The sequence below is a fragment of the Festucalex cinctus genome, chromosome 10 (genome assembly GCF_051991245.1).
Source record: "Festucalex cinctus isolate MCC-2025b chromosome 10, RoL_Fcin_1.0, whole genome shotgun sequence".
Lineage (NCBI taxonomy): Eukaryota > Metazoa > Chordata > Actinopteri > Syngnathiformes > Syngnathidae > Festucalex > Festucalex cinctus.
The window spans coordinates 4,364,421-4,384,246 of record NC_135420.1 but is presented as its reverse complement, the minus strand read 5'-3'; positions in this window follow the sequence as shown (position 1 = coordinate 4,384,246).

Here is a 19,826-nt window from a genome sequence, read left to right as displayed (position 1 = left end):
ATTCAGAAGGCAAGGAGTCGGACGGAGGATCAGTAAGAGGAGACCACAGGCCCAGTTCACCTATCATCAGGGAGGGAGATGACCCCGTTCCACCCCCATCCTCGCCTTGCACACCCTCCAGGTCATCAGTGGTCGATGTAACCGTGGGGGAGGGTGATCTCAACAGTGGCACAACCTTACCAACTGGAACATCCTGTCGGGCGGCTCTGGGTTCCCCAGGCTCATCAACCCGGTCCAGGAAGGGCGAGGAGGGCGTTACAGGCTCGTAGGGCCACTCATCCCGATTGGATCCAACCTGTCTCAAAGGAGTGGCGGCTACACAGAAGCCAGCCAAGGTGTTGAATGTCAAGCGCCGAGCACCGTCAGGCAGGCGCCATATCATGCGCATTAAAGGGAAAGTTCTCCCGATAAATTCACCCTCAACGTTAAAATAATAACGTATCTCTTTCAAGCGACTTTGAACCAAACCTTCCAACTTACTTGAGCCCGCGAAGTCAGCAAAGCCAGGCCATATCCAGGAACCACACTGGATATCAATGAAAAAATCACTGATGAAATTTAGAAAAAGCCCGTCTGGTATGAGCCACATTTCTCTACCCTCATCCACTGCGGGCAAAGGATAGCAGCAGTGTCCATAGAAAGCGTCCCCCACCACCCAAGCGGACGTGAGGAGATCACTTCCACAGAAGACACACTGCGGCTGATCCTGGTTATCCTGTTAAACACACATCCAAAATTCGACAATTCTTAGACCTGGGGGAAACCTAAAATATTGCGGCTCCCAATATATACATTCTAATCTTAGTCTAAGTTTCCATCCGCATCTACTTCATCAATGCGGAACACCTCTACTACGGGAGAGCGAGGGTGTGGTCGCTCTTCCGAGTAGCGGAACCTCTTGGCGGGAGAGTAAAAAAAAAATACATAGATAAAAACCCAAATTACTAAAACCAAGTGGTCGACCAGACATAACCAAAGGAGAATTAAAATTATTCCCCACACTACTAACTTAGTTGTTCGCTATATCCGACACAACAATAAAAAAGCCATATTATAAAGATTATCCAATATTCCACTTCATTACTCACGTTTTGAAGGGCGCCTGGTCTTCCAATAATACCTTTACCCAAAGCATTACAAGCCATGGTTAGTTGTTGGTTACTGTTCCGCCAAAAGATTTCAGTGAGAAGTGAGGAAGTCAGGGCTAGGGCGTCTTATTTATGATTGGATCGATCCCGCCCTTTTCTGAAGCCCATCCCCACTTCTCAATAATTTCCCCTTAGTCGGCCCCCCCATTTTTTCTGCAGCTCGTTGGCCAATAACTGAGCTTTAACCTTATTTGGTGAGGTTTTCTCTTTATAATTTCGGTGGGTAGATAATGCCAAAATCCCTCTTTTGATAACTGCAACAGCTATAACTGCTGACAGAACAATTCCTGACACTAGCAGGAACCATAGTCCTACATCATATAATAAACCATACAGCCCTGTACTTATCCCAATAATCGCCGTCCCTGCTACATCTTCTACAACTTCCCCGGCTGTAGTGGCCACAGTTTTTACTACACCTTTTATTGCCAATCCTATTCTCTCATACCAAGTACATACATGTTCCCCCTTATGATCATATTCGTCACTGTGTCCACAATGCAGCCATCTTTCAGCAGGTTCGTGGCATGTGCCAGGGCCATAAATCTTATTAAATCCCAGCCAATCAAACCCTGTAACTATATCCCCTTTACAAAGGGTCTTCCTAAATGCGTGACCTTCTAAGATCTGCATAATAGAGTCAGGAGGCTTGGGGATCATTCTTAATCCTACCATTTTGGATAAGTCATGATCTTTGTCCCATCGCGTACAATATTCTCTACCTGCAGCTTGACTCCGGATCCATTGATTACTATTATCCTTGATCCATACTGCCCCCTCATAGTTGGCATAATTTTCATCGCGATAACGTACATTACAAAAATTCTGAAATCGGGAGACTTTATAACAGGGTATACGTGCTAATACAATTGTGCATTCATTAAAATCTTTCACGGACTCTCCCCCCTTACACAACATTTCCCATGGTCTTGGATTAGCATATAAGGCTGGTTTTTCAATGTCAGGCCAAATATCGTTCTCTTTAGAATACACCGTCGCCATATATTGATATTTAATCCAATAATTCTCCGACTCTCCTAAGCAAGGTATCACATCCTGAACCATCTCATCTTTATTGAGCCCCCACCACGTCTTACTTTCATCTCTCGTGTGTCCTTCTTTCCATGCTTGTAGCACTCCTTTAATCGTTAGGTTTGTGTTCAACCCTGTACAGTTATATATCCAATGAGTCAAAGGTGGCGTTCCTGTCTCCACCAAGGGGCATCGTGGTGAAATTCTACTTATCCACTCCTTCCTATGCAATCTATTATACATTCTCAATGCTACACATTGGTCAATTTTATCAAATCCCCTTTTGGGACATTATATAAATCATCCGGTGTAGGAATACGTTGAGCCCACATCCGTGCCCATACTACTTTTAACACGTTTATTCCCAAAGTTTTATTAAAGGTTGATTTCAATATATATGTATCTCTTTTCCATATCCATGGAAAGGAATCATTTAGCCATACTTCATGTTTCACTTCTATTTTCTTTTGATCTAATGCATTTCCGGCATATAATCTAATAAAGTGACTCAGGATTAACCTTACATCACGCCTAAGCCCTATATCAGAGGGTGTAATTATATTACCCTCATCTGCATAACAAAACATATGATAGGGCTCAAAACAATATTTCATCATATTCCAATCACAATGGCTATTATTATACGACTGGGCCTTTTCTAACATTAACTTGCATCCTGGCCGTCGCGTTATTACTAATTTTTTCTGTGATATTGGTACAGGCTTTTTAAATTTTGCAAACCTACGTAACTTAAGAAATTTAGGTGACCTACCTGACGATGAAGTAGGAGTACCTGGCAAGTAATCTGTGGTCCCGTTGGTCCCTGGCTCCTCGCACCGAAAGGTTATACAGTTCCAACATCGTTCCCATGCCGGGCGAAATTCGGTACAGGTGTCATTCCGTGGGGCCGCCGGGTAGGTAAAGTCAGAGGCGTCATGGCCTGTCTTCAGCCAGTATCCACCTGTTGCATCTGGCAGTCTTGCACAATATTCGTTGAAGTACCAAGCAGGTTCTTCCTTCCCGATCTGGACCCAGTTCTTTCTGATGATTCTTTGTTCTTGCTTCTCCAGACATAACAAGGTAATATTGACTGTGAAGTCGCTTGTTGTGTTATCAACTCGTAGAATCACTGGATGTGCACACTTGCTTTTTGATTTCACAGGATATGTCATACTTCTTCTCAACACCTCCAGGGTTTCATTATAATATGTGCTGTTAAAGGTGCGAAGATAGGAATTTATTACTGCTATCTTCTCCCTTCTCCATTCTACCCCACAGGGTTTTTCCTCGCCAGCACCGCAGGCTCCTTTCTTCCTTCTCCATTCTTCACAAACATGCTTCACTTCCACCTTCCAACACGTCTGATTGGTTATTTTAGTGGTGCCATGCCGTATTTCTACTAGGTCGAGGGGATTAATAGGGGCTGTGCTAGCAATGCTAGATTTTTGTCTCATCAAATAATATGTCAAAAATATTACCATAAAACAAAATTTGATAGTTATCAAAACCTTTCCATACCTCCAATTTTGTCGCTGGCGGTCAATAGCTTTAGGTTATTCATCAACTGTGTCCGGTGGGTCTTCTAGCTTAGTACTAGAGCTTAGCTCTAGTATTACTAGCTTGCTACAATCTTGCTCTTCCTCCATCTCGTAGCTCCGTTTCATGCTTTCTTCTTTTGGTCTTGTCCTTTAAGGACTGTTGCGTTTTAACATCTCATTAGCTCCTCCTCCTTTTCTTGGGGGTTGGCCTTCATTACACAATTATCTTATCTTTTTACAAAAACTTATTTTCTTTTAAAATAGGCGTTTTGTTTTTTTTTTGTTTTTTTTTTCCAATTTATTGATAATCAATTTTCCTAGCTTTTTTGATCTTTTGACCACTTATCTTCATCATGTCTGGCCCTTCCCTCCATTCCGCCTTTGACCTCACGGCTGGAGTTTCCAATACTTTACCCATCTCCATCTGTTCCTTCTGGGAAAAAATGGAATGAGGGGCCCTTCTACACTTTCTCACCAATTCTTTCCATCTAGGTGATCTATACTCACATGGATTTGCCTTGTTAAAACTAGGACATCCACGTAGCGACCGGTGCACTCGGCGGTCGCCAACTACATGTCCTTCACCGGTACAACCCGGGTATGGACATCCTTGCCACCATTTTTTCTCTGGGCGACTTTTAAGGTCAGATTTTCCCCTGACATGGGTCACTCGTTCTTGCCCGAGCCTTCCCTCACTTAATGAACTCGCATTAAGTTTTTCTAGCTTTTCTGTGGCCACCTGGGCTAATGCCATCATCTTCTCATTACCACTAGGCCTTATTTTTTCACTCTTTTCATCTCTATAGGTTCTACCACTATACATTCTTATCTGTGCACTACTATGGCACTCCCCATAAAAAGTACATTTGGGGTGAAGCCGCTTGGCCTCCTCCTCCGTACTCATTGACACTTCCATTCCCAATGAGTATATACCCTCATAAGGTTTCATGGCCATCATTATTTTTACTTTTATCCAGTATCCTGTGTCAGACCTCGTATCTTGTTGAGGCGACACCACTGGACTCACCCTTACTACTGCTGTTTTAGCCTTATATTCCATTTTATCCAATGTAGCATACATTAACACATTACTACTACACATACTACTAATATTTATTACCCTTTCTTGTGGGACGTCAGGTAATGTTTCCATCGGAATATCCCCTCGGGCTAACACACCATTGATTACTGTGGCCCAGGGTACCCCTGGTTCAACTACACACTTAGGTTCAACATATATTAGAGTTGGCGTCGCCTCCGAGCCAACAATAAGCGGAGCCGGGCGATACTCACCTCCTTCTGGCGGCCAGTTGTTGTAAAGCAGCGCCTGAAATCTCGAGTCGCACGTCCTCTCGTTTATCTCCATCGGCCAATAGGTCAGCAAATCGGAACTCAGCGACTTTATCGGGGTTTCCGCTCTAGTTAACTGCCACCCTTCGGCTTCCCCAGCTCTTATCAGTGAACCTCTTTCCATTCTCATCCAACAATGTTGACAATACAATACCTTCTCTCCATCCCACATACATTTACAATACTGTGCATCTGTATTCTCTTGCGGGGCTAAATCCCACTGAACATGCACTTTTATTCTAGGTAGGCTCTTTATTCTACAATACCCACATACCTGTATTTCAAATATCTTAGCCATGCCTACCTCGCTCAAATCCGGCTTAAGCTCGTCCAACCAGCCTTCGTCGGATATCTGTTCCACATTCCACTGGCTCCTCGACTCTTCGCTTCCACTACAAATTATGCAGGTCAAGATAGCCGGTTGCCAACTAAAATCTTCTACTCTATTAACAATATATCCTCTTATTGCATTTATCCAAAGATTAAATGCCCTACCAACCATTATTTCCTTTTCAGTCCTCCGCACGATGACAGCTCCTTTCATCATAACGAGCCTGACAAAGTCCGGAGGGACTGGTTCCATTTTTAATTATTTGTCTTACTCCTTAACTTCAGGCTGAATTAACTGGTATCGGTTTTAGCTGCTCTACCCCTTGGACTCCCTTCTTCCTCAGTCGCACTGTATTTCTGTCTAAAACTTCTTCAACGATGTCAAATTGGTCATATTTCGCTTTCACTGCCTGACTATCAGAAGGACTATGAGATTTTATCCACACTCTCTGTCCTACCTGAAATGGGCACTTTCCCTTTTGAGGGTGTTGTGTGCCTTGCATTCGTCCTACCTCAGGAGCGACAAAGGGGCGCTGGTTTAACTCCTCTGAAGGGGAAGGTCTATCTGCTCTGCTCCTCCCATTCAAGTCCTTGACCAACTCCACCAATTTTTCACTCCATTCTTTTCCATTAGCATTTTTCCCGAGCCAACTTTTAACTAGGCCAATGGTTCGTTCAGCCACGCCATTAGCTTGAGGGGTGTAAGGCGGAGAGTAAGTCCTCATTATTCCCCACTTTTGACACCACCTGTCTATTGTAGCGTTTTTGAAATGAGTTCCATTGTCAGTTCTTAACTCTCTCGGTATGCCTAACCACATACAACCCTCTTCTAGTGTTTTCAGCACGCTATTAGCATTCGCATTACGCACCGCTTTTAATCCAAAATGTCCTGACATCGAATCTACAAGCACGACAAGATACTTCTCACCTTTAGTGCCGTTTACTCCCATGGGGCCTGCTACGTCCATGCAAACTGATGCCCATGGAACAGTGCTTTTAATCGTCAATCCGTCCACTCGTTGCCCTCGGCATCCTGCATTATACTTATTACACAACTCGCAATTTCGTATAACTGAACGGATTTTCTTTTCTGGGATCCAAAGTTCCAGTTTCTCCAGCTCTCTCTTTGTGGGCAAGGCACCTCCATGGCCTAGCGCTTCATGTACGGCCTTAGTCACCTCACACACAAACTCATCTGGGACCACTTTTCCTCCTTTGGGAGTATTGTCCCATTTTTCTGCTCCTACAATTACCAATCTTCTCTCTTGGACGTATTTATCTATTTCATCATTTCCTCTCCAGTGAGCCCCCTCCTTGACGTGGGCTTTCTGGTGAACAACATCGATAGTCATATTTAACCTTAACTCGGCTATTTTCTTCCATAACTCAGCATGAGCAATTTCTCTACTCCTCGCTCCTTCAAACCCATTTTCTTCCCAAATGGATAAGTCCTCTTTGAGCGCCTGAGCACAATAGTGACTATCGGTTATAAGTCTTACTCGACTCACGTGTAATCTTATGGCCTCTAACAATCCTTCTAACACCGCTGTAGCCTCTCCTGCTTGGGCACTGCCAGGAGTCTGACCTTTCCTGCGGCATATCTCTTTACCATTGTGTTTCAGGATGAAGCCCCAGTGGGCATACTGGTCTTCACCCTTTTTGGATCCATCTGTATATAGAATCCATTCATATGGTCTCTCCTCACTATTTACAGTTTTCGCCTGTTTTTTAGATATGGATTTTGCTGGTCCTATCTCTAGGTCAGGGTCAAGCAGGATATCTTCCCACCTCCCCCATCTCACATTCGTCGCTTTAGTACTTTCTAGTGTGTCTTTACGCAGGTATCGATGTACTTGACTCTGCGTAACAACTTTTATACCTTGTCCCTGGGCTAGGTCTTTTAATGTTCCCCAATATTTAGCAAGAACTGCTAATTCTCTCTCCTCCTGGGGAAACTTTTTCTCAACATTATTTATAGTATAAGTCCATAGTGTCACTAAGCCGGCACCTTCATTACTAACACTTACCATTGCATTATCTTCATCACATTGTATCTCGGCAACCAACCTGAATTCCAAGCTTCTCGGTTCGAGGCGTATAGCATTTTTTACTGCGTTTTTAAGCCCTTCTAAATTCTCTTGGTCTTTAGCCGACCAAGGCCAATCTTTTGTTTTCTTTTCATTAGGATTTTTACGCAATCGGGCATAAAGGGGTCTCGCAAATTTCTGATAATACGGAACATGATCTCGAACATAATTACACAGTCCTAATATTTTCTGTAGCTCGTTCTCGGACGTTGGAGGCAAAATCTGTTCTATTTTCTCTCAATACGCTTGCGACAGCCCCAAGTCTTCAGACACTTGGAATCCCAAGTAATCTACCTTTAACCTGGCCAGCTGACACTTCTTAAGATTTAGTTTTAATCCTGCCTCCGTCACTCGTTCGATTACGGCCTGCAGAATCTCCAAATGTTCCTCCTCCGTGTCACTAGCGATGAACACATCATCGATGTAAACTGTGACTGGGAGACCTTCCAAAATATGCAAGACAGCTGATTGAAATACATTCGGGGAGTTCTTATATCCTTGCGGCAACCTCTGCCAAACGTATGCTTTTCCTTTATGCGTAAACGCTGTTTTCCCTTGTGATGCTTTGGCAATTCTCAGGGAAAAGAATCCATTTGCAAGGTCAATACATGATTTATACTTCTTTACTCTTAATGTTTTTAAAGACGCCTGGGGGTTTATGAGGCTCGCTCGGTTAGCCACCGTTCGGCGGTTTAGAGCTTTAAAGTTAATGACTGGCCTCCATCCCCCTCCTACCGCTTCAGGTTTTTTAACAGCTTGAATTGGGCTATTGGTAATAGGGTTTAGTTCTTCACGAATAATGCCAAGTGCTAATAATTCTTTTACAATTACCTCCATTTCAGCCACTGCTCCGGGGTTGAGGGGATATTGCCTCACTGGCGGATGTACCCCCCCAATTATAATATGCACATAATTTGCGCCTAAATCACCGCAATCATTCTTAAAATGTGCGATGGCGGCTTTGTCTAGAATTTCACCTAATTTCTTTTTCCCTTCCAGTGTTAATACACTGTCTTGGATTTGTTGGGCTTTTACGGCAGGTACATCTACTGATTTATACCATTCTTGGTCGGGTATTATTTTTGTAGGGCCTACTTTCACTAATTTAGGTTTTAGTTTTTCCCATCTCTTTTTCGCAACTTGCCTTTTATTTCTAGGTATCTTCATTTCTTCTGCATCTTTTAATGTCAACAAATTGTATGGTCCTAACACCCACACAATTCCCTTCCAAATCCCTACCGGCATTTTGGCAATCGAGCCATCAGCTACCATTACTTTTAGGTGTCCGATTCGTTTTAAGGCTCTACGGGTCATGGACACCTCGGCCCCTGTGTCTACTAAATAGGGCACTCCCTCCACCTTAGCATAAAGGTTATCCCCTATTCTGTAAACCCCTTCTAGGGTGACCCGTGCCTTTGTTTCCATTATTTCCCAGGCCCCCCGGAGGCTGCAGCCTTGCGAGCCTTGAGGAAGGCCTTCCTTTCTTCTGGGTTCAGTTTGTCAAATTCTTCTTTGGGCATATATGCTAGACCTGGTCTTCGCACTGCTGGCTGCTGTCTTGGTGGGGGCCTCGTCTGCTGTCCTGGCTGGGTGGCCTGTCTCTGATTCCAGTTCGTTCTCTGCTGCTGAGGTCTCACGTAGGGGACAGTCTGAACTGGTTGCTGAGCTCCCTGCTGGACCTGCTGGACCTGCTGTTCGCTCCCTCGGGTGCGACTAGCGACTGGTCCGGTTCTCCTTTTCTCAGCGTTATGCTTAGTTAGGCGATCCCACTTCTTAACGGAGGCTTCAATTTTCAGCGTCGTGCTATTTGGGGCCATTTTCACAAAGACAGCTTCGTTCCCTCTGTCCTTGACAATCATCCGCAGCACTTTGATATACCTATTTGGAGATATAACTTCCTTAATTTTGTGCCACACATTTAGCAGTGAAACGTCCCTTTTGAGTTGCTCTCTAGCCCTGCTAATATGGGCATCTTCATCCTCATCTTCGCCGTCCACCCATCTTTCGTAGACCTGTTGTGGTGTTTCGTATGGTCCGACAGGGCTCGCGATGATGTACTGAAGCCATAGTTTCTTAGCACCATCTCCTCCTGGGGCGTCTCTAATCATAGGCCATGTCTCAACTAAATACTCTTTAGCTGTCTCTAGCCTACCTTTTTGGCGAACCAACTCCTTCAAGGTCTTAAATTGTTGCACCTCCCCCTCCATGTCATGTGGTTGGGGTACTGGGTTTGGTACTATTGTAGTTGATCCCAGCTGTGTCACATATTGGGACTGTTGGTTCAAAGAGGTTCTTGGGGCAGCTGGTACCGTTACAGTAACCGCTGCTCCATCATTATCAGAACCTGAATTCAGGTCATCGTCGGCTCTCAGCTCACATTTTGCTTTATTATTTATTGCTTTTTTAAGCCTTCTCAACATAAAATCATGTGCCACCGCCACGTAGCCATCCCTGAAATTCTTAGTCAGGTCTTGGTGAATTAATAATGTGGTATATGGCGGAGCCTGTAAAATGTTAATAGCCTCGCGATAAATTATTCGCAGAGTTAGAGGCATTTTACTATCTAGCTTATTGAGCCAGGCAGGTGGATAGGGGCGATCTACTTGCCCTGCCTCGGGTACGTAAGCTCTTCGCCCATCCTTTGTCTCGATCCATCCCAGGTTAAGATCTCTAGCTACCCTTGCTGAGGATTGGTACACGTCAAACGTAGGTTGAGGATTTTTCTTTCTTTTACTAACTGGTCTTGTAACTATTTTCGGGTTCTGGCCGGGGTTGCCCGGGTCATCTTCTGATGAGGTTGAGTCTTGGTCTTCGTCAGCGGGGTTAGCGCCAATCGCGGTCGAAACAGGAGCTTGCTCTTCATCGTCTTCCTCTTCGCTCCCATCTCCTGGCATCGCTAACGGTCCCATCGAGTTTACATTTCCCATATGCCTTTTTTGCGAAACCTGTGGCAGGGGCACCGGCTTCATGGGGGGTTGTCCCGAACAGGGATGCCGTGCTGTTCCAGGTGTAGACGTGACGGGGCTAAAGGTCACCGCTCCCCTTGAGGCCTTGTTTTTTCCCTTTGGGGTTTGTCTGCTCGGTCCCGCTCGCTCTTCATCCTCTACCACCCGCAGCTCCTGACATCCCTCCACTTACCGGGGAAGGCACGGGAGTTGTTTTAACTGGGGATGGTGACTGGGGCGAGTCCCTGGGTTCTCCGTTTATTGATTGCTGGAGCTGGCGTCGTTCACGATCCATCTGTCTAGTACGGGTTAAAATCTCGTCTGTCACTGATTTAACTCGTTCCTCTCTCTGATTTTTTGATATTACTATCACAAATTCTACTCCCGATGGTGTTGTTACAGGAGTCTTAGCTCTTAGAGTGAACGCTGCTACTGCTATGGACTCAGCCTGTTGCCACTGCATCTTTCCAGTTTTAATCCAATTCACAGCCATCACTATTCTCTCCGCTCCTTCTCCTAACGCTTTGTCGACCCCCCTCTCCAATGCTTTTGCCATCTCGTCCGCATATTGTGACTGATCGATTTTGGGGTTCCACTCTGTCCCTGGCACGTGTATTATCATGCCGTAGGGAGTGTTCCCACCACTAGTTTTTGCCGCTATTATCGGCCGCTGATTATCTTTTTGTAATTCTTTTTTAACCTCTAATTCATATTCTTGTCCCGCTTCCTGCCTTAAAATGTTTCCAAGCGCTTTACTATGCGGTTTTAGTGATCTATCTGTTATTACCACTATAGCATCCCCCCGTATTTGCCAGGGGCTTCCCACATAGTGGCACAATATTACACCATTCCCGATTGAAACCCTTTTTGTTTCCTCCGGCAGCCCACCCAGGGGCGCCGTTCTTATCAGGGGAGTCATTTTCACACTTTTTCCTGGGCTTTCATTTTCTGATGCTCCTGCATCCTCCTCATGGACACATGAGCCCATATTAACAAAGCCCTCTTCACCAACGGCCTCAGCTGGCCTTTTCCGCATTTTTTGTAACTCTTTCTGCTTTTGATCAAATCCCGACTGCTCCCAGAGGTTGAAGCTTAATTCTTCAGCCCCCTTGGGATTTGCTAATTCCACCCTTATCTGCATTTTCTCAGCGAGGGATTTAATCGTAGAGTCCCACTGGACTCCGGTGCTAGTTACTTCCACTACGTTATACACATCCAACAACACAGTCCACCAGTGGACCCAAAGGCCCACCGTCCCAGAGGTGCATCCCTCTTGGGGGTGGTTTACCACTACTGTTGCTATGCCCATTATTTCGGGAAATTCACTCACAAACATTCCTGTTTCCTTCACCGACCTTTCCACCTCAGCTGCGAGGTCGGCAGGACGGATTGAAGGGTTATTTACTTCCAGGTGCCTTCTTGCTCCTGGTGGCCATCGATCTACACCTTCACCCAGTAGCATAACCACTACTGGTATATCTGGTTGTTCTAGAGGATGGGGTGCAGGCATTAACCCTGCTACCCCCTCTGTAGGGCTGGGGGGCTTTCCCCTCCCATTTCTCCCTATTATTCTTTCCATTACTTCACTAGCGTGTTCTATAGCCCGCTTTGCTTTCTTATTGTAGGAGTGGAGCTATCTATTTCCGAAGCCTTCCCCGCGCGCTTTGGGTTCAGGGACGTACTTTAGCTCCTGGTTACTCAGCTCCGTACCTGTGTACGTTGCCTCTACTGCTATCGGGACTACCGCCTTCGGGTTTCCTACCTTTACTCGTCGGCGGATGTCCTCTCTCAAACGGTGGGGTGTGTTGTCCTTTCGGGTCGGTTGTAATCCTTCCCGCTTCTCTTCTCCGGGATCTGGATGTCTTCTTGTTCCAATGGACACGTCTGCTAGGAACCGAAAAAGGCTGCCTCCACTAGAACATTAGTCTAGTGGAAACACCTACCTTCTCTCCTTGGTTTCTCGACGACCTTCTTCTTGTGCCAATGGACACTCCTGTCAGGAACCGAAAAAGGCTGCTTCCACTAGAACATTAGTCTAGTGGAAACCCCTACCTTTTCTCCTTGGTTCTCGACGACTTTCTTCTTGTGCCAATGGACACTCCTATCAGGAACCGAAAAAAGGCTGCCTCCACTAGAACATTAGTCTAGTGGAAACACCTACCTTTCCTCCTAGGTTCTCGACGACTTTCTTCTTGTGCCAATGGACACTCCTGTCGGGAACCGAAAAAAGGCTGCCTCTCTCCAAGCAGCCTCTCAACATCAACTCTAACTGTTCAAGCCCTCCTTCTTTTTGTGGACAGGCCTGAACCACCCCTTGACTCAGCCCCCTCCTCAGGAAAGCGCGGCGCAGCGCGCTCTGCCAAGTACACTATCAGTACCTTCACAGCTGACCAGAGCAGCAGGTCGCTGTTAAAGCCCATTCACTTTGAATGGCCTTCTCACACTCAACCTCTTTTAGAGTGCAAGTCCCCTGGGGGAGCCAGTCACCGTTTCATTAACACAAAATAGTACAATCAACTTCAACTCAAAAATCACACTAGATTTTCACAATTAAAGAAGCTCTTTTCCATGAAACACTATTCATCAAAGAGACTATTTTGTGTTAGCTCAGGGTCGTATGACATGACAATTTATCAGCGAGTTCGCTATCAGCTCTAAACACTGTGCCCTCCGCTCAGAGCCGCGCTCACTCGGGTTCCTGTTTTGGGCCTCGATCGATCCCGATTTTGACAAAAATGAGTCAATCGAGCCCCACGTCTGGGCGCCACATGTCAACTTCCGCTTACCCGCAGGACTTAAATCGGGAAATATGTCCTGATCGACTCTCCAATTAAAGGGTTAGAAATTCCCCTTTTTCCTCACCAGCTCTAAGGCGTCAGCGTGAGGAGACGGGAATTAAATAAGCCGATATATCAAAGTGGATTCACCTAGGTTTGTTCACTGTCATCTTATCATGAGGCCAATCCGTTTTCATACACCTATCAATCCTGAGTGAGTAACCACACACACAGAGCCCAGGAATGCTAGCATGTACACCTCACTTCATTGGCAGCTCCACTTCTCTGAGTTGTTTGCATTTGTTATTGACCTAGTAATTTAATAATCCTTGTTAGGATCATACGGATTTGTTACATATCAAGCAGGAGTATTTGACTTATATTAATACAGATGGAAGCATTGGTTAGAGGTTATTCAAATGCACTTACCTTCCTCCAAACGTCCTTTACTGTTGTCCGTCTTGGAAAAAATAATGAGGTGGACTCATAAAATGTCCGAAATAAATAAAATAAAATCAAAAAAATAATGAGGGCTCATCAAACGTCCCAAATAAAATCATAAACAAACATTAAGGTCTTATAAAACGACCAACTTATAAAAATAAAATCATAAGCAAATGAAAAGGTCTTATAGAACGGCCAAAGAATAAAAATAAAATCATAAACAAATGTGAAGGTCTTATAGAACGACCAAATTATAAAAATAAAATCATAAGCAAATGAAAAGGTCTTATAGAACGACCGGACTTATTAAAACGTCCAAAAGGAATAAAACCAAAACTAAATAAAATAAAGATTGAAACAAAACAATAAAATGATTGATTCAAAAATTATCTTTTAAACAATTTTATTGACAATAATAAGATAACCGATATGAATCATAAAAATCACATTTAATGATAAAACTTTAAATCAATCAAAATAAAATAAAATAAAATAAAATAAAATAAAACAAAATAAAACAGGAGATTAGGAATAATATAACCTTTTACAATAAGCTTCACAAGATTGATCATTCCTCGGAAAAGCTTAAGACCTGATCGACAATAAGATGTTTTTGGCAAAAATAATTTTAAAGATATGAGAGTGTATTAAATGGCCCCCACCCTAACACGCGATTAGTCATTCATATCTTCCATTATACATCATTATTGCTAAGAGATTTGTACATTACCAATCATTGAAGAAAAGATTCCAGTCACAGCTTAATCCCAGTCCTTCGTAAAAATCCAAAGTCCAGGCAGGCAGTTATATTCCATCTTCGAGAATGCACTCTGTACAGACACATCGCAGGGTGAAAAGGGGCCACAATCGCGACTGGTGACGGCTCTTTATACTCTTGGGCCACACCACTGACTCCTTCCGGTGAATGTCTCTCCGCGCACCTTCTCATATCAAAGCGCACTTGCTGGGACTCATTTCCAGTAATCTTCCACAGACGAGCCATGAAGATGAGGTCATACATTCCTTACAAATGTGTCATGGATACACAGCGTTGCATGATGAGTCATACATGAAAATATGTCAAGGTCTTCAGCTCTATTCGACAAATGATGAACGTTAAAATCAATAAAATCATATATATATTAATTAAGCAAGCATGAATAACATATATATACATTACATGTTAAATCCCAAATTCTCTCAGCTTGAATTTAACAGGTTAATTCTAATCTCTGTTGCACATCTTGTATATATCTTTGTTAAATCAAACCATACATACAGATAGTCTTTTCAATGCAGTTACAGCAATATTATCAGCGATAAAAGACAGTATCGCTTATAAATGAAAGAAAAGAAAAAGAAAGACAGGAAAACTTCATAGTTGGCTTTCAATGTGTTACAAACATTGATCCAAAAATCAGGTTAACAATTATCGAATATAGATTGTGTTGTGTATTATTATTTAATTCAGGATATCATTTATTTATATTTAATTTGTATCTTATATGGAATGTCCGGGCAATGCTGAGTGGGTGGCTTAGTTGTACAGGTTTGGCGGCATCTGGTGGTTACTTTGAGGAATTACACCCAGAGGCCAAAGTTTAATTATCAGTCCTATAGACACCTATTGGTCTCTAACTAAGAATTGAGTCTAGCCCATTAATTTGCTATCTCATTTTACATGATATGGCGTTTCATCTGACCCACTCAATCCACTCAATTCAACATGACGCAAAGTCTGAAGATTTTTCGTGAAAATAAAAGCTGCATTAACTTGACCGAGATGATCCTATCTTCTCAAAATTTCACACATTTGATGAGAGTCCAGCCCTAAAGACATCTACTGACTTATATTTCATCTAACTGATAGCGCCACCTAGTGCCAATTTTTTTTATTAAGAATTTTCTTCTACGTTTTTCTCCAAACACGTTAACTGGACCTACCTCATATTTGCTCAGATGAGGGTTTCGGCCTTCATGATGTCACAACACGAAGTTTGTGAGTTTTCGCGAATTGCTGTGGGTGTGGCTAAGCGCTGTTCGCCAAGAAAACAACGCCAGTTTTGAGGGTCTAAACATGCACAGAAACTCATGAAACTTGGCACACACATCTGGCCTGGTAAAATGAGCAACATTTTATTGTTGATTGTGCTATTTTTACAAAAATGACTCAATAGCGCCCCCTAGAAGTTTTTAACGAAGCAGCCCCGGTTGTACGTTTAAGCAAGAACGACGAATATTTTTAGGTGTATGAGGGAGCCCAAGACCTACAAAAAAGTCTCTTGGACCCATATGCTAAAATGAACAGGAAGTGAGCTACGAATTTTTGAATGTCCCATTTTTTACGATTTTTGCACATTCACAGGGGGCAGACTTTTGCCCACTTCTCCTACACGTTTCATCCGACTGAGTTAAGACTTGGCCTGGACCATGTCAAGACCTGAGCCAACGACAGGGGGAAAAATTTTGACTTTTCGAAATACTATATGATGAGGGCGGGGCATCAAATTTTGTGTTTCGCAATGAAAAAGGATATGCTTAATAACTCCCCGGTACATGCTCCAAAAAATCCCAAACTTGACATGTATGTTTATCGTCAAGGCCTGAAGCTATCTCTATGACAACATTCAGTTATATATGCAGCGCCACCTAGCCCTTGAGGCATAAAAAAAAATACCCCACATACGGTATTTTGTACAAAAAATGTAAACTCATTCTAAGTGTGATAACTAAGTCATTTATGAATATTCTTTTAGTTTCCACCACTCAAAATGTTCACTGGCATCAGACTTATCCAAACATATATATATTTTTATTTATTTTTGATAGCCTCTGTGGACATTAAAAGCAATATCGTGAATGAAGGATATGCTTAATAACTCCACGGTACATGCTACAAAAAAAATCCCACACTTGACATGTATGCTTATAATCAAGGCCTGAAGGTATCTCGATGACAACATTCAGTTATAAATACAGCGCCACCTAGCCCTTGAGGCTTATATAAAAAAAAAAACCCACATACGGTATTTTGTACAAAAAAATGTAAACTCATTCTAAGTGTGATGACTAAGTCATTTCTGAATATTCTTTTAGTTTCCACCACTCAAATTGTTCACTGGCTTCACACCGATCCAAACGTATGTAGGTTTCCATTTTGTTTTATTCATTTTTGATTGCCCCTTTGGACAATAAAAGTAACATTGTGCAATGAGTACAACGAGCGATGATGTATATATACACTTTTACAAAAAATACCAATCACGGCAACTCATTGCCTAAAAATAAAAAAGGACGCTGATTTTTGCAGGTCTTAACAATCACCAAAACCCGTTGAGCTTGACACACACTGGCAAAAAAAATATTCTACATGTAAACGTTTATTATGCCATTTTCAAAGAAATTTTGCTTCCAATATGCCAGTACCCCAACGTGCCAGTACCCTAACGTGCAAGTACCCCAACGTGCAAGGACTCCAACGTGGCCCGGGCTGCGAGGGCCCTTTATAGCTGCTCGCAGCTCTAGTTATTCTTCTTCTTCTTCTTCTTCTTCTTCTTCTTCTTCTTCTTCTTCTTCTTCTTCTCCGTAAACGATCGCATTTTTGAGTACCTAAACATTCACGAAAACTCACCAAACTTTGCACACTCCTCAGGCCCGGCGAAAAATTTTATATTATGAAGTCGTCATAACAACGCGACTCTATAGCGCCCCCTAGCGTAGAAAAATAAAAACCAAGCCTGGCACGTTTGAGCTAGAGCAACGAAAATTGGCAGGCACGTGTAGCACCCCGAGACGCACAAAAAAGTCTATTGGGACCATGTAGCTAAAATGTACAGGAAATGAGCTATGAATTTTTTTATGTCCAATTTTGGCCTATTTTGGCACATTCACTGTGGTCATGCTTTTTCCCCCTCTGCAAACATTTTTCATCCAATTCACATCAAACTTGGCATTTATCATCTCAAGACCTGAGAGAACAACTGGGCAAAAAGTCTTGCCTTTTCGAAATACTATATGATGGGGGCGGGGCATCAAATATTGTCTTTAAAATTTCATTTGTCCAGAAAGAGCAAATGCTTAATAACTCCCATGTTCAAGCTCCAAAAAATCTCAAACTTCTCAGGCAACGTAATAGTCACGGACTGAAAACATCTATATGATAAAATTCAGTTATACATTTAGCGCCACCTAGTGGTGACAATAAATGTCATACTTTACGTTTTTATCTACTGCGCTGAGCTCGTTGAAGGGATCCAGTTGAAAATTGGTCAGAAAAGCCTTAAGATGTTGATCATGCCCCACACCGAATATTGTAACTTTTCACCAAAGGGCGTGGCCGCTACGGTGACGCAAAGTCTGAAGATTTTTCGTGACAATAAAAGCTGCATGAACTTGACCGAGATGATCCTATCTTCTCAAAATTTCACACATTTGATGAGAGTCCAGCCCTAAAGACATCTACGAACTTATATTTCATCTTACTGATAGCGCCACCTAGTGGCATATTTTTTTTCTTACGAATTTTCTTGTACATTTTTCTCCAAACACGTTAACTGGACCTACCTCATATTTGCTCAGGTGAGGGTTTCGGCCTTCATGATGTCACAACACGAAGTTTGTGAGTTTTCGCGAATTGCTGTGGGCGTGGCTAAGCACTGTTCGCCAAGAAAACAACGCCAGTTTTGAGGGTCTAAACATGCTCAGAAACTCCTGAAACTTGGCACACACATCTGGCCTGGTAAAATGAGTAATATTTTATTGTTGATTGTGCTATTTTTACAACAATGAGATCAATAGCGCCCCCTCGAAATTTTTAACGAAGCAGCCCCGGTTGTACGTTTAAGCAAGAACGACGAATATTTTTAGGTGTATGAGGGAGCCCAAGACCTACAAAAAAGTCTCTTGTAACCATATGCTAAAATGAACAGGAAGTGAGCTACGAATTTTTGAATGTCCCATTTTTGACGATTTTTGCACATTCACAGGGGGCAGACTTTTGCCCACTTCTCCTACACGTTTCATCCGACTGAGTTAAGACTTGGCCTGGACCATGTCAAGACCTGAGCCAACGACAGGGGGAAAGATTTTGACTTTTCGAAATACTATATGATGAGGGCGGGGCATCAAAATTTGTGTTTCGCAATGAAAAAGGATATGCTTGATAACTCCCCGGTACATGCTCCAAAAAATCCCAAACTTGACATGTATGTTTATCGTCAAGGCCTGAAGTTATCTCTATGACAACATTCAGTTATATATGCAGCGCCACCTAGCCCTTGAGGCATGAAAAAAAAATACCCCACATACGGTATTTTGTACAAAAAATGTAAACTCATTCTAAGTGTGATAACTAAGTCATTTATGAATATTCTTTTAGTTTCCACCACTCAAAATGTTCACTGGCATCAGACTTATCCAAACAGATATATATTTTTATTTATTTTTGATAGCCTCTATGGACATTAAAAGCAATATCGTGATTGAAGGATATGCTTAATAACTCCACGGTACATGCTCCAAAAAAAAATCCCACACTTGACATGTATGCTTATAATCAAGGCCTGAAGGTATCTCTATGACAACATTCAGTTATAAATACAGCGCCACCTAGCCCTTGATGCTTATATATAAAAAAAAATAAAAATACCCCAAATACGGTATTTTGTACAAAAAATGTACACTCATTCTAAGTGTGATAACTAAGTCATTTATGAATATTCTTTTAGTTTCCACCACTCAAATTGTTCACTGGCTTCACACCGATCCAAACGTATGTACGTTTCCATTTTGTTTTATTCATTTTTGATTGCCCCTTTGGACAATAAAAGTAACATTGTGCAATGAGTACAACGAGCGATGATGTGTATATACACTTTTACAAAAAAATACCAATCAGGGCAACTCATTGCCTAAAAATAAAAAAGGACGCAGATTTTTGCAGGTCTTAACAATCACCAAAATCCGTTGAGCTTGACACACACACTGGCAAAAAAATATTCTACATGTAAACGTTTATTATGCCATTTTCAAAGAAATTTTGCTTCCAATATGCCAGTACCCCAACGTGCCAGTACCCCAACGTGCAAGTACCCCAACGTGCAAGGACCCCAACGTGGGTCTGCGAGGGCCCTTTATAGCTGCTCGCAGCTCTAGTTATTCTTCTTCTTCTTCTTCT